Here is a 15,578-nt window from a genome sequence, read left to right as displayed (position 1 = left end):
ACCTCTGTTAGATTGTTATATTGTGCTCTCCCAAGCGCTTAGTACAGTGCTCTGCACAGAGTAAGTGCTCAATAAAAACCATTGACTGACTGACTTCCCCAAAACTGTAGGTTCACTGTTTCTCCTACACCCTGGCTGGGCTCCAATCTACTCGACTGCATCCTGCTCGAAGGCAGATTCATTTCTAATAATAATAATAATGATGGCATTTGTTAAGCGCTTACTATATGCTGAGCACTGTTCTCAGCATTGCGGTAGATGCAAGGTCATCAGGTTGTCCCACGTAGGGCTCATAGTCTTCATCCCCATTTTAAAGATGAGGTAACTGAGGCCCAGAGAAGTCAAGTGACTTGCCCAAAGTCACACAGCTGCTGACTACAAACTATCACTTTTTTTTCTTATGAAATTTGTTAAGTGCTTACTCTGTGCCAGGTCCTTAGTAAAGTGCTCTGCACACAGTAAGCCATAATTTCTGTTGATTAACTGGATCTTCCCAGTTCAAACTGGATGAGTGCACTATTAGCTAGTTGACTGTGAGCCTCTTGAGGGCAGAGAGCACTATTACAGGCTCCCAAGGGCTTAGTAGAGTGTTCTGCATACAGTAGGTGTTCCACAAACACTGTTGCTTGATTGAATAATGATAATAATAATGATGATGGCATTTGTTAAGCACTTACTATTTGCAAAGCACTGTTCTAAGCGCTGGGGAGGATACAACGTGATAAGATTGTCCCATGTGGGGCTCACAGTCTTCATCCACATTTTGCAGATGAGGTAACTGAGGCACAGAGAAGTTAAGTGACTTGCCCAAAGTCACACGGGTGACAGTTGGCGGAGCTGGGGTTTGAACCCATGACCTCTGACTCCAAAGCCCATGCTCTTTCCACTGAGCCACGCTGCTTCTCAATGATTTGCGCCACTTTGATAACCAAGATCCTGTGCCTTCCTTCAGATGATGGGTCACAGAATTAATCCCTGAGACTGTAAACTTGACGTGGGCAGGCAATATGTCCACCAACACTGTTGGATTGTCCTCTCCCAATCACTCAGTAAAGTGCTCTGCACCCTGTAAGCGCTCAATGAATACCACTGGTTGATTGATTGAGCATGGGGTCAACAGCAGGAGAGACTAGAATGAGACAAAGCAGGGAGGTTGGCTTGAGAGGAACAAAGCAAGGGCGCTGGGGCCTGGTGGGAGAAGAGCGAGAAAGATACATATAGGGGAGCGTTTCTTCGCTCTCGACCTTACAGACACCCAGAGATTCTTCAGTATTACCCAAACTGTGTTACAGGAAGCCAACTACCCTTCAATGACAGATATGATAACAATCACTGTGGTGACCGTGAAGCACCGTCTATGTGCTCAGTCCCATTCTAAGAGCTGGGGTACCTACAACATCATAGTATCAGGCACAGTCCCTGTCCTTCTTGGGGCTCACGGTCTAATGGGGAGGGGAAGGCAAGTTTTGAATCCCCATTTTACAGATGAGGAAGCTAAGGCACAGAGAAGCTAACTGACTTGTACGAGTTCCCCCAGCAGGCCGGGGGCCAAGCCGGGATCAGGGCCCAGGGCTCTGGGCTCCCGACTCCCCAGCTGGGGCTCTTCCCCCAAGAGACCGCTCCCCTTAATCAGGGCCACCTGCTGCGTGGACCAAGCTGACTGGCCACCGGTGGCCAACAGGCCCATCGGCCCTGCTGGCAGAAGCCCCCTAAATGGGGGCGGTGGCGGCAGCAGTGGCCGGGGGAAGGTGAATCACTTGTCTCGTTTCTGGATTCGCTTTGTCGGGGCCACGGAAATCTACGCACTGGGATGCCCGGCTTGTTAATTACAGCATCCCCATACAAACCGAGGCAGGCCTCTCACTGGATCACACACAGACCCTCGCTGAGGGGTGGGGTGGGGACCGGGACAAGGATGTTTTGGGGGCAGGTAAAGACGTGATGAGGGAGAGAACTGGAGGGCATGATCGGGAAGAAAGAAGAGGGGGGCAGCCAGGGCAGGAGTTGGGGGGTGAAGGCAGGCCCGGAGCAGGCAGGGGGTGGTGTGGGTCGGGTCTGTGGGGAAAAAGCCCCAAGGCCAGGGCGATCCGGACACTGTCCCGGAGGTGGATCTGACCATGAAACTGAACCATCTGAGTTGCATTTTCCTGGGCTCCTGGTGCGGGGCAATGGGAGCCTTTTGAGCACCTGGATGAGGTTGGCTTATAACTACTGAAAAATCATTTGAAAATTGAATTATCCAATTGCGCGGGAGTGAGAGCCATGTGTTCTGTCTCTGTCCATTTCCAAAGCAGAAAGTCATCGGGGCACCTGGCCCACATTGACTTCAAAACCCTTCACTGCGGTGCAGCTGGGGTGTGGCCCAGCCCCACTGGCCACCCCCGCCGCCCTCCGCCCCAACCCCACCTAGTGGAAAGAATCCAGGCCTAGGATTCAGAGGACCTGGGTTCTAATTCTGCCTCTGCCAACTGCTTGCTGTATGATCTTGGGCTAGTCACTTCACTTCTCAGGGCCTCAATTTCCTCAGCTGTAAAATGGGTATTAAATACCTGCTCTCCCTCCTAGTTAGACTGTGAGCCCCATGCTGGACTGGGACTGTGTCCAACCTAATTAACCTGCACTTACCCTAGCACACAGAACAATGTTTGATATTATTCCTAATCCTCCTCAACCTCTCAGTTCCCTTCATCACTGTCGACCACCCCCTTCTCCTGGAAACATTACCCAACCTTGGCTTCATTGACATTATCCTCTACTGGTTCTCTTCATCTCTCTGGCCGTTCATTCTCAGTCTCCTTTGCAGGCTCCTCATTCATTCATTCATTCAATCATATTTATTGAGCACTTACTGTGTGCAGAGCACTATACTAAGCGCTTAGAAAGTGCAATTCAGCAACAGATAGAGAGAATCCCTACCCAACAATGGGCTTACAGTCTAGAAGAGAATAAAAAAAAATGAATGATGGCATTTGTTAAGCACTTACTATGTGCGAAGCACTGTTCTAAGCGCTAGAGGGGATACAAGGTGATCAAGTTGTCCCACGTGGGGCTCACAGTCTTAATCCTCACTTTACAGATGAGGTAACTGAGGCACAGAGAAGTGAAGTGACTTGCCCAAAGTCACACAGCTGACAAGTGGTGGAGCCAGGATTAGAACCCACCTCTGGCACCCAAGCCCATGCTCTTTCCACTGAGCCACGCTGTTAGGGGAGACAGACAACAAAACAAAACAAGTAGACAGGCATCAATAGCATCAAAATAAATAAATAGAATTATAGCTATATATACATCATTAATAAAATTAATAGAATCATATGTACATATATACACAAGTGCTGTGGGGCGGGCGGAAGAGCAGAGGGAGGGAATGGGGCAATGGGGAGGGGAGGAGGAGCACGGGAAAGGGGGGACTCAATCTGGGAAGGCCTCCTGGAGGAGGTGAGCTTTCAGTAGGGCTTTGAAAGGGGGAAGTGAGCTAGTTTGCCAGATGTGAGGAGGGAGGGCATTCCAGGCCAGAGGTAGGACGTGGGCCAGGGGTCAATGGCGGGACAGGCGAGAACGAGGCACAGTGAAGAGGTTAGTGGCAGAAAAGCGGAGGGTGCGGGCTGGGCTGTACAAGGAAAGAAGGGAGGCGAGGTTGGAGGGGCGAGGCGATGGACAGCCTTGAAGCCAAGAGTGAGAATTCGTACACTGACAGGCAACCACTGGAGATTTTTGAGGAGGGGAGTGACCTGCCCAGAGCGTTTCTGTACAAAGATAATCCAGGCAGCAGAGTGAAGTATAGACTGAAGCAGGGAAAGACAGGAGAATGGGAGATCAGAGAGGAGGCAGATGTAGTAATCCAGTTGGGATAGGATGAGAGATTGAACCAGCAAGGTAGCGGTTTGGATGGAGAAGAAAGGGTGGATCTTGGTGATGCTGCGGAGGTGAGACCGGCAGGTTTTGGTGACAGCTTGGATGTAAGGGGTGAATGAGAGAGCAGAGTCGAGGGTGACACCAAGGTTGCGGGCCTGTGAAGCAGGAAGGATGGTAGTGCCATCTACAGTGACAGGAAACTCAGGGAGAGGACAGGGTTTGGGAGAGAAGATAAGGAGCTCAGTCTTGGGCATACTGAGTTTTAGGTGGTGGGCAGACATCCAGATGGAGATGTCCTGAAGGAAGGAGGAGATTCGAGCCTGGAGGGAGGGAAAGAGAGCAGGGGCGGAGATGTAGGTTTGGGTGTCATCAACGTAGAGATCATAGTTGAAGCCGTGGGAGCGAATGAGTTCACTAAGGGAGTGAGTGTAGACAGAGAACAGAAGGGGACCAAGAACTGACCCTTGAGGCAGCCCTACAGTAAGGGGATGGGAGGGGGAGGAGGAGGAGGAGCCCGCAAAGGAGACTGAGAATGAACGGCCGGAGAGATGAGGAGAACCGGGAGAGGACTGAGGCTGTGAAGCCAAGATTGGATACCGTGTTGAGGAGAAGGGGGTGGTCCACAGTGTCAAAGGCAGCTGAGAGATCGAGGAGGATTAGAATAGAGTAGGAGCCATTGGATTTGGCAAGAAGGAGGTCATTGGTGACCTTTACGAGGGCAGTTTCGGTGGAGTGTAGGTGACAGAAGCCAGACTGGAGGGGGTCTAGGAGAGAGTTGGAATTGAGGAATTCAAAGCAGGGAGTATAGATGACTTGTTCTAGGAGTTTGGAAAGGAAGGGTAGGAGGGAGATAGGGCGATAACTAGAAGGGGCAGTGGGGTCAAGAGAGGGTTGTACTGTACTCCCCCCGAGTTACACCTGGAAAACCGCTCCAGAGTTGTGAAAATGTGTCACCTTCCTCAGGGCCCCCCAGATAGAGGAGCCACATCCAGGGTGGTCACTGATGATGGCAGGAAGACGAAGACCTCTTCATCCTCTGTGTGTTCCCAACTTCCCTTTCCCAGCTGTTGCTGCATTCCAGCGGGTCAGAATTGGGCATCCCAGGTTTCCTAAAGGTGCTGGGTGCTCGCCTGGCCCTCAGAGAATGGCCGCCCTCCAGCTCTTGCCCCCATGGGTGATGGTGGTGGGGCGGGGGGGCTGGCAGGGGATTGGGAGTCCGGGGTGTCTGCAGAAGGGGCCGGGCGGCGATGGAAGGGACACTCCCATCGCGGTCTCAGTGCTGCTCTGCTCTACCTGGAGATTTATTCAATCTTACTTATTGAGCGCTGTGTGCAGAGCACTGTACTAAGCCTTATAAAGTACAATTCGGCAACAGATAGACAGTCCCTACCCAACAATGGGGAGGGTCCCGGGGGCACGCCTGGGGGCTGCAGGGGGGCGGGGGGGGGGGGGGGAGGCAGGGGGGAGTGTGTTAGCCAGAGGTTCCAAGGAGCCCGGCTCAATGACCGGAACTAATCGACAAGTGCTTCCATTTCCCCTCCGGCTCAGAGACAGACAAACCTGCCCCCAGTCAAATCTTTTTCTGCAGTCAAATCCTTTTTTGTGTGTTTCCTTCAGATAGACATCACTCATTTATTCTTGAGATCGATATCCCCTCCTCTCCTTTGTTTCTGCCCCTCCCCCCACCCCACGTCGGTCTCCCCCTCCCCCAGCTCCTTCCTCCTCCGCTTTCCCTGTGTTCCTCCCACGTTCCTGCCCCCAGGCCTTCTCCCCCTCCCCCCCACCCCCTCCAACACTGGTTAGCCGAGTATGTGGGCAAGTGGAAAGTCCCCAGGCCCAGGGGCACATGAGCCCACCGACTCCGACTGGGATGATCCAAGTGGCCAGGAGAAGGCAACACTGGGGGTCCCAAACCCCACGTTCCAGGCCAGAGGAGGAGGGCACATTGGCAGTGCACCACAAATGGTACCCTTTGGTCTGGCAGCAGGGCAGCTCGACATCCCTGGGGTGCGCACCTGCCTGGCCTCACTCTTCTCTTACCCACTGCCAGGCCTCTGGCCAGACTGTTGAAGACAGTACCTGCGGGACCCCGGGGGTCTGGAGCCACCCTCAAATATCTCCAGGGGCCTCAGGCCCGGGCTCTCTGACCCCTCTGTCCAGGCAGGGGCAGCTCCACAAGACTTCCAACAGCAGGATTCTATATGCTCCCTTCCTTCCTCCCTCCCTCTCCCTCTCCACAGTCCACCTTCCCATTCCGATAAAAAGCTGGCTGACTGGCCACCAGCTACAACTGGACTCACACCAGGAACATACCAGCTATAACAGGAGACACACTGGGCACATACCAGCCACGCCAGGGGGACACACCGGGCAAATACCGACCACAAAGGGCCATTCGCTGGCCACACCAGGGCAAGCACCACCCAAAAAAGGACAGACACTACTGCCCCACGCCACAAAGGGCAGGCGGGGGGTGGGGGGCCCGCCAAATCCGTCCCTAGGCTGCCTCCCCGAGCACCAACTTGACGTCCACTTGAGCGACTGACCGGCGACCTCAGAGGAGCCCAGGTGCATGAGCCGGTTTGCGTCATGTCAACGCTGCATTTGATCTTTCCAATGAAACATGTTTCCCATTATCATCATCCTCACCATCACCATCATCAGCGGCAACGGAGGCAGGGCACGCTGTCACATGGGAGTAATCCTGGCTTCATTAGCACGTCAGCTGTGGTGCTCACGTGTGCCAGCGGCAGTGGCGGCGGCGGCGGGGCTCTTTGAACCCGATCCCCTCCGTTGCTCGGCCCAAGGAGGAAGTGCCGGAAGCAGCCTCTCCGAGCGGAAGGATGACCCCCCCGAGAGCCCTCTGTGCGGGGTTCAAGTTTCCAGAGATAATCTTTCCTCCTCTTTTTTTCCTTTGCTGGGCCCTGGGGCTGGTGGGGGGGCGGGGGGGGGGGGAGGGACAGTGGAGCAGGGATCCTTTATAACAACAAAGAGATTCCTTTGGACGATGGCCAGCAGAGGAAAGACCAAGGACTCGACGGGAAATCCAAACATCCACTTTTCTGCCGAGGGGCTGTGGAGCCGAGACCCAGGACCCCCGGTGGGGTTGGGCCGTTTTCCACCACGAGTCCCAGGCACTGCTCGGGTTCGACCGTCACCGCCTTCCGGGGCCACAGCTGCCCGGGTCCCTGTTCTGACTCCAGCTCTTCTCCGAGGATGATCCCAAGGGACTCATGAGATTGAGGCCCCGACCCCTCCGCCGGGCCGAGGCATCCAGAGGGCTCCCCATCGACCTGCTGGATGGCCAATCCCGGTGGCGGCGGCCCACCGCCAGACCTTTCAGAGAGCCTCACGCTGATACCACCTGTTTCGGGCCCGGACCCCTCCCAGCCCCACCTTTCCAGGGTCTGGGAGAGGGACAGGACAGCTGCCACAGGGAGTGCTGACAGGGTTCCCAGCGAAAATCTTTTAAGCAGACAATAACAGTCTTCCTGCCACCCACTGCCCAGGGCCAGCCAAGGGCCCGGACGTCCACACGTGGCGGAGACACCAGGAGTGTGTGCGTTCCGGTGGGGCCGAGCTGCTCCGCGCAATCTGGGAGAGCTGGCGGCTCCACGGGGCCAGTAAGCAGTGGGCAGCTCAGCCACACTTCTTCTACTGGCCCAGACAAAGCCGCCCGATTTAGACTGCACTGGCCCTAGGCATAAAAGGGAAGCCCAGGGATGACACTGGGAGCCCGAAACGCCTCGTGACCCATCTAGGGCCGGTCTGGGCCTGGTTTCCCCTCCCCAACCACCCCAGCCAGCCACCCGCTCCACCAGCATGATGGCCAGACAGTCAGCTGGCGGGTCTCGGCCGTTCAGTCCCTGTCTGGTAATGAGGTGAGTGGGCAGGTGGGGCCAAGGGGCACCCAGGAATCCAGAGGGCCACCAGGGACCCACCGGACCACGCGATGCTCTGCCCCAGCCACAGCCACAGCAGCCGAGCAGGGCGGGACGGGTTCAGAAGGTGGGTGGGGAGGGGAGGGGCCCACACACTCATTCGATCGTATTTATTAAGCACCGTGTGCAGAGCACTGTACTAAGCACTTGGGAACATACAATATCAATCAATCAATCAAGCATATTTACTGAGCGCTTACTGTGTGCAGAGCACTGTACTAAGTGCTTGGAAAGTACAAGATGGCAACATACAGAGACAGTCCCTACCCAACAGTGGGCTCACAGTCTAGAAGGGGGAGACAGAGAACAAAACCAAACATACTAATAAAATACAATAAATAGAATAGATATGTACTAGTAAAATAGAGTAATAACTATGTACAAACATATATACATATATACAGGTGCTGTGGGGAAGGGAAGGAGGTAAGATGGGGGGATGGAGAGGGGAACGAGGGGGAGAGGAAGGAAGGGGCTCAGTCTGGGAAGGCCTCCTGGAGGAGGTGAGCTCTCAGTAGGGCCTTGAAGGGAGGAAGAGAGCTAGCTTGGCGGATGGGCAGAGGGATTGGGGGCATTCCAGGCCCGGGGGAGGACGTGGGCTGGGGGTCGATGGCGGGACAGGCGAGAACGAGGCCCGGTGAGGAGATTAGCGGCAGAGGAACGGAAGGTGTGAGCTGGGCGAAATGATGTGGCCCTTGAGGCCATGGGCGGAGTCGGCGCACTCGATCACAGTGCTGAGCTGAGGGTAGCCCACGCCAGTCTTGTGGAGGGTAGTGCTCACAGAACCTGGTCCAATAAACAGTGAAAATCCCTGCCACAGTGAGCTCAGTCACCACCCAGAAGCCCACCTGGGCCAAGAACAGCACGGAGATCGTGAGCACCATGTGGGCCATGGACTGAATATGACCAGATTACCTTGTATCTACTCCAGTGTTGAGACCATTGTAGGTGCTTAACAATTTGCATTCTTTAAAAAACCCACATCATTTGCATCATGAAAAATCCATGAGGGTCTGCTCCTGGGGCACTCTCTCGGGCACTTAGCTCCGTGATGAACCCTCACTCGGTCCACATCACTGAAGGACTATTTGAGGGGCAGAGGGAGACAGAGACAGAGGGAGACGGGTAGCTGGAGGGAGGGTGACCGTGGTCCGAAGTCAATCGCCCGACGGCTCAGAACCAAAGACCGGCCTGCGCGTGGCTGGGCGTTCAGTCCCATCAGATCCCCCCGTCACCGAGACAGCCCGGAGCCATTAGTGCCCTGCCCCCTGCCCCGGGAATGCTAAGCCGGGGATGGAAAGCCAACAAGCACGCTGCTGACCATCACCCCCTTCCAATCTTTCGAGGCTCCTGGCCGAGTCTCTTCCTCCCTTCAAAGCCCTACTGAGAGTTCACCTCCTCACCACCTCCTGGAGGAGGCCTTCCCAGACTGAGCCTCCTCCTTCTTCTCCCCCTCCTCATCCCCCCTGCCTTACCTCCTTCCCCTCCCCACAGCACCTGTATATATGTATATATGTTTGTACGTATTTATTATTCTATTTATTTACTTTACTTGTACATATTTATTCTATTTTATTTGGTTCATATGTTCTGTTTTGTTGTCTGTCTCCCCCTTCTAGACTGTGAGCCCGCTGTTGGGTAGGGACCGTCTCTACATGTTGCCAACTTGTACTTCCCAAGCGCTTAGTCCAGTGCTCTGCACACAGTAAACGCTCAATAAATACGATTGAATGAATGAATGAATGAATGAGTCACCGATGATTCCTCTACCCTCCGGGCCCAAGCCAGCTGAGGAGCATTGGAAAGGATCACTGGGTCGCCAGCATCCGCTGCCTCAAGTCCTTTGCCCAAAACCAAGATGGTCTTTTCTCACATGAAAGCAGAAGTGCAATACGCCCGCCTTCGCCCTTCCGTTGCCTCCCAGGGTCCCGAAGAGGGAAGCGCAATTCCTCCTCATGCCCAGCCCTGTTCCCTCGGCGGACCCCCGCAGCCACTGCCCTCCCCACGATGGGAGGGTTCCCAGCCAGGCCAGGGAGCCCGGTGGCGGGACGGAGGGGCGAAGGGTGATGGTGGGGGGAGCAGGGGGTGGGGGCGGAGGCCAGACCAAAAGGTGGGAGCCAGTTTCGTCAGCAGCATCACACCAGGCTGACAAAAGGCAGCTTGGGAGAACAGCTGTCTTCCATTTTAATTGCCATGAACAGTCTGCTGGGCATGTCTGAGCATGTGTGTGTGTATGTGCGTGTGTGCACGCATGCACACATGGGCACATGTGTGTAGTCTTGCGTGCAAACACTTGTGTAGGCACACAGGTGTGGAATGCAGTTGGGGGTGTGTGTATGGGCACGTGGATGTGAGCACTGAGGGGAGCAGTATGGCCCAGTGGAATGAACACAGATCTCGGAGTCGGTGGACCGGGATTTCTACTTCCAGCTCTGCCACTGCCTGCTGCGTGACCTTGGGCAAATCACTTCTCTTTTCTGTGCCTCGGTTTCCTCATCAGTGAAATGAGAATCCGATACCTATTTTCCCTCCTCCTCAGTCTGTGAGTCCCTGGTGGGTCACAGGCTGTGTCCGACCTGACTCTTCTATGTATCTATCCCAGCACTTGGTACATAGTAAGTGCTTAACCCCTCCCATCCGCCCTCCCTTTTAAGTCCCTAGGGACTTGGATCTATACCACTGGAGAACTTGATATTCATCCCACAGCCCTTAAGTACGTCTCCCTATACTCTCACATTCCCTCATAATAATAATAATAATAATAATGGCATTTATTAAGCGCTTACTATGTGCAAAGCACTGTTCTAAGCGCTAGGGGAGGTTACAAGAGATCAGGTTGTCCCTCAGGGGGCTCACAGTCTTAATCCCCATTTTACAGATGAGGGAACTGAGGCACAGAGAAGTTAAGTGACTTGCCCGAAGTCACACAGCTGACAATAGAAGCAGCGTGGCTCAGTGGAAAGAGCACGGGCTTTGGAGTCAGAGGTCATGGGTTCTAATCCCAACTCTGCCACATGTCTGCTGTGTGACCTTGGGCAAGGCACTTAACTTCTCTGAGCCTCAGTTACCTCATCTGTAAAATGGGGATTAAGACTGTGAACCCCACATGGGACAGCCTGATCACTTTGTATCCCCCCCAGCACTTAGAACAGTGCTTTGCACATAGTAAGCACTTAACAAATGCCAACATTATTATTATTAATTGGCAGATCTGGGATTCGAACCTATGACCCCTGCCTCCAAAGCCCATGCTCTTTCCACTGAGCCACGCTCTTCACCTCATCAGCAATTTATTTTAACATCTGTCTCCCCTTTCAGACTACGAGCTGGGAACACGTCTACCAACTCTATTGTACCGTTCTCACCCAAGCACCTAGTACAGTGCTTGACACACAGTAAGTGCTCAATAAATGAACAAACCTATAGTAATAAAGCACGTATGTGGCAGTCATTGTGCATTCTTGGGGGTGCACGTGTATGCACACCTGAGTGGGAGTGTGCACGGACCTGCATGGGGACCTTTACTGGTGCGGGGCTGTGGCAGGCGGCATGCAGCCCGGCCGCCAGTCCCTCTGCGGCCCCTCCCCAGCTCATCATCATCATCAATCGTATTTATTGAGCGCTTCCTGTGTGCAGAGCACTGTACTAAGCGCTTGGGAAGTACAAGCTGGCAACATATAGAGACAGTCCCTACCCAACAGTGGGCTTACAGTCTAGAAGGGGGACACAGACAACAAAACAAAACATATTAACAAAATAAAACAAATAGAATAAATATGTACACCTGTATATATGTATATATGTTTGTACGTATTTATTACTCTATTTTACTTGTACATATTTATTCTACTTATTTCATTTTGCTAATATGTTTTGTTTTGTTCTCTGTCTCCCCCTTCTAGACTGTGAGCCCACTGTTGGGTAGGGACCGTCTCTATATGTTGCCAACTTGTACTTCCCAAGTGCTTAGTACAGTGCTCTGCACACAGTAAATGCTCAATAAGTACGACAAACTTTTGAATAAACTTTTGATCTTCACCCAAACCTCAGCCCCACCGCACTTATGTACAAACCTGTTATTTTTTGTATATTAGCGTCTGTCTCCCTCTCTGGAATGTAAGTTCTTCGTGGGCAGGGAACACGTCTATCACTCTGATGTACTGTACCCTCCCTGGTGCTTAATACAGTGCGCCACACACGATTATACCATTCTTTGATTGAACGATTGATAAGCCTTTTCTGCTTTAGTCCCCAGGAGCCTAAGCCACATGAAGCCAGCAGCCAACTCAAGTGCTTAGTACAGTGCTCTGCACACAGTAAGCACTCAATAAATATGATTGAATGAATGAATGAACTATTTGTACTCTTGGTCAGCACTTTTATACTTTTTATCTCAACTAGTCCATTTGCAAATATTTCTACGCCTGTCTCTGCCATTAGAGTGGAAGCTCCCTGTGGGCAGTGAATGTGTCACTTACACGACATTATTTATTTTACTTGTACCTATCTATTCTATTTATTTTATTTTGTTAGTATGTTTGGTTTTGTTCTCTGTCTCCCCCTTCTAGACTGTAAGCCCACTGTTGGGTAGGAACTGTCTCTATATGTTGCCAGCTTGTACTTCCCAAGCGCTTAGTACAGTGCTCTGCACATAGTAAGCGCTCAATAAATACGATTGATTGATTGATTACGTGTGTTGCACTTCCCAAATGCTGAGTTTGGTGGAGGGCAACCAGGTGGTGGCAGTAAATTCATTCATTCAATCGTATTTATTGAGCGCTTACTGTGTGCAGAGCACTGTACTAAGCGCTTGGGAAGTACAAGTTGGGAACATATAGAGACGGTCCCTACCCAACAGTGGGCTCACAGGCTAGAAGGGGGAGACAGAGAACAAAACCAAGCATATTAACAAAATAAAATAAATAGAATAAATATGTACAAATAAAATAAATACAGTAATAAATATGTATAAACATATATACAGGTGCCGTGGGGAGGGGAAGGAGGTAAGGCGGGGGGGATGGGGAGGGGAAGGAGGGGGATCAGTCTGGGAAGGCCTCCTACTGGAGTAGTAAATGTTTACTGGAGTAGTTATGTTTGTACATATTAATTACTCTATTTATTTATTCATTTACATATGTTTGTACATATTTATTACTCTATTTTACTTGTACATATCTATCGTATTTATTTTATTTTGTTAATATGTTTGGTTTTGTTCTCTGTCTCCCCCTTCTAGACTGTGAGCCCACTGGTTGGGTAGGGACTGTCTCTATATATTGCCAACTTGGACTTCCCAAGCATTTAGTACAGTGCTCTGCAATCAATCAATCAATCAATTGTATTTATTGAGCACTTACTGTGTGCAGAGCACTGTGAGCCCACTTTTAGACTGTGAGCCCACTGTTGGGTAGGGACCGTCTCTATATGTTGCCAACTTGGACTTCCCAAGTGCTTAGTACAGTGCTCTGCACACAGTAGGCGCTCAATAAATACGATTGATTGACTGATTGAGCCCACTGTTGGGTAGGGACTGTCTCTATGTTGCCAACTTGGACTTCCCAAGCGCTTAGTACAGTGCTCTGCACACAGTAAGCGCTCAATAAATATGATTGATTGGGAAGTACAAGTTGGCAACATAGAGAGACAGTCCCTACCCAACAGTGGGCTCACAGTCTAAAAGTGGGCTCACAGTCTACTGCACACGGTAAGAGCTCACTAAATACGACTGATTGATTGATTGATTGATTGATTGTAAATACTCCTACTGGAGCTGTGGTCCGTGGACGGTGGGAGCCCAGGGCCGAAAGGTGGGGCCTTGGTCAGGCGCCAGCCACCGGGAGGCGCAATGCCGGCTGCCCGCCACTTGGGGGCAGCTGTGCGCGCTCACGGTCGCTAGGGCGGGGGGGGCGGGGTCGGGGGGGGGGGAACGGGCGCCGGACCGCCCCCTAGTGTTCCGAGGCAGTAACGCTCTTCCCCAATCAATCAATCAATCGATCAATCGTATTTATTGAGCGCTTACTGTGTGCACAGCACTGTACTAAGCGCTTGGGAAGTACAAGTTGGCAACATATAGAGACAGTCCCTACCCAACAGTGGGCTCACAGTCTAAAAGGGGGAGACAGAAAACAACACCAAACATACTAACAAAATAAAATAGAATAGATATGTACAAGTAAAATATCTCCATCACCTCGCCCCCTCCTACCTCACCTCCCTTCTCTCCTTCTACTGCCCAGCCCGCACCCTCCGCTCCTCCACCACTAATCTCCTCACCGTACCTCGTTCTCGCCTGTCCCGCCATCGACCCCCAGCCCACGTCATCCCCCGGGCCTGGAATGCCCTCCCTCTGCCCCTCCGCCAAGCTAGCTCTCTTCCTCCCTTCAAGGCCCTGCTGAGAGCTCACCTCCTCCAGGAGGCCTTCCCAGACTGAGCCCCTTCTTTCCTCTCCCCCTCATCCCCCTCCCCCCATCCCTCCCACCTTACCTCCTTCCCTTCCCCACAGCACCTGTATATATGTATATATGGTTGTACATATTTATTACTCTATTTATTTATTTATTTATTTATTTTACTTGTACATTTCTATCCTATTTATTTTATTTTGTTGGTATGTTTGGTTCTGTTCTCTGTCTCCCCCTTTTAGACTGTGAGCCCACTGTTGGGTAGGGACTGTCTCTATGTGTTGCCAATTTGTACTTCCCAAGCGCTTAGTACAGTGCTCTGCACATAGTAAGCGCTCAATAAATACGATTGATTGATTGATTGATAAAATAGAGTAATAAATATGTACAAACATATATACATGTCTCGACTCTCCGTCCCCTCACTCAAGCTGTTCTCCTGGTTTGCAACTCCCTCCTTCCTCACGTCAGACCCCAGCTCTCTCCACCTTCAAATCCCACCTAAAATTTCACCTCCTTCCAGACTTTTCCCAATGAACTTCCCAGCACCCTGAGCCATATTATCCATTAGCCATATTATCAGCCAACTCTAGCACCTGCGAACTTCGAGAGAGGTGGTGGGGTTGGGCGAGGAGAGACCGTAGAAGATGAGGTAGCCTCAGGTCAGACTGCACAAAGAACTGTGAAGATTCCATGCTGGCTCTACTCTTCACACTCATTTCCATGCTGGCCCTACACTCTTCACACTCGCTGTCGCCTAGCTGTAAATTACATTGCGTGGGTCTCCCCAGTTATAGGTTAAGTTCCTTACGGGCAGGGAGAATGTACTTGCTTCCACTTGACTCTCCCCAGTGCTCACAATAGTGCTTTGGGCTAAGGAGGCAGTCGTGGACCCCGAACTTCCCCTGGCTGCAAAGGGATGCTCCAGCCAGGAGGCACCATCCTTCCTGCTGACCCCAGTGGGGATTCCGGTCAAAAGTCTGTTCTTTCCTTCAATTCCAAAGTGAAGGAGAGCAGCTATGCCATTGTTAAGAGAGTCAGTCTCTCTCTCTCTCTCTCTCTCTCTCTCTCCCTCTCCCTCTCTCTCCTTTCTCCATGGGAAAGGCCCATGTCTCCAGAAATAAGACTAGTCCCCGGGCAGGAACAAAGACCCCAGGGACTGTACAACAGCGATCCTCTAGCCTCCAGAAAGGAGACAATCTCTCCCTCCCAACCCCAACAACACACATAGGAGCAGAGGCTCCAGAAACTGTAGAACAGCGATCTCTTGGCCTCCAGCAGGGAGCCAATTCTCCCAAAAGCAGCAGAGACCCCAGGAACTGTAGAACAGCGATCCCTTGGCCACCAGAAAAGAGACCATCGCCTCCCCCCACCCCCT

The 15,578-nt window shown here is 52.1% G+C and overlaps 1 protein-coding gene across 1 annotated transcript in view; it reads right to left on the bottom strand.

The window, feature by feature from the left end:
• The window catches only part of LMF1 (lipase maturation factor 1), a 233,059-nt gene that overhangs the window by 193,456 nt on the left and 24,025 nt on the right, over positions 1-15,578 (bottom strand). The window lies entirely within an intron of this gene.

This window comes from Tachyglossus aculeatus, chromosome 21, assembly GCF_015852505.1.
Source record: "Tachyglossus aculeatus isolate mTacAcu1 chromosome 21, mTacAcu1.pri, whole genome shotgun sequence".
In the NCBI taxonomy this organism is placed as follows: Eukaryota; Metazoa; Chordata; class Mammalia; order Monotremata; family Tachyglossidae; genus Tachyglossus; species Tachyglossus aculeatus.
Note: the sequence above shows the minus strand (reverse complement) of the source record. Positions and strands in the feature narration are given on the sequence as shown.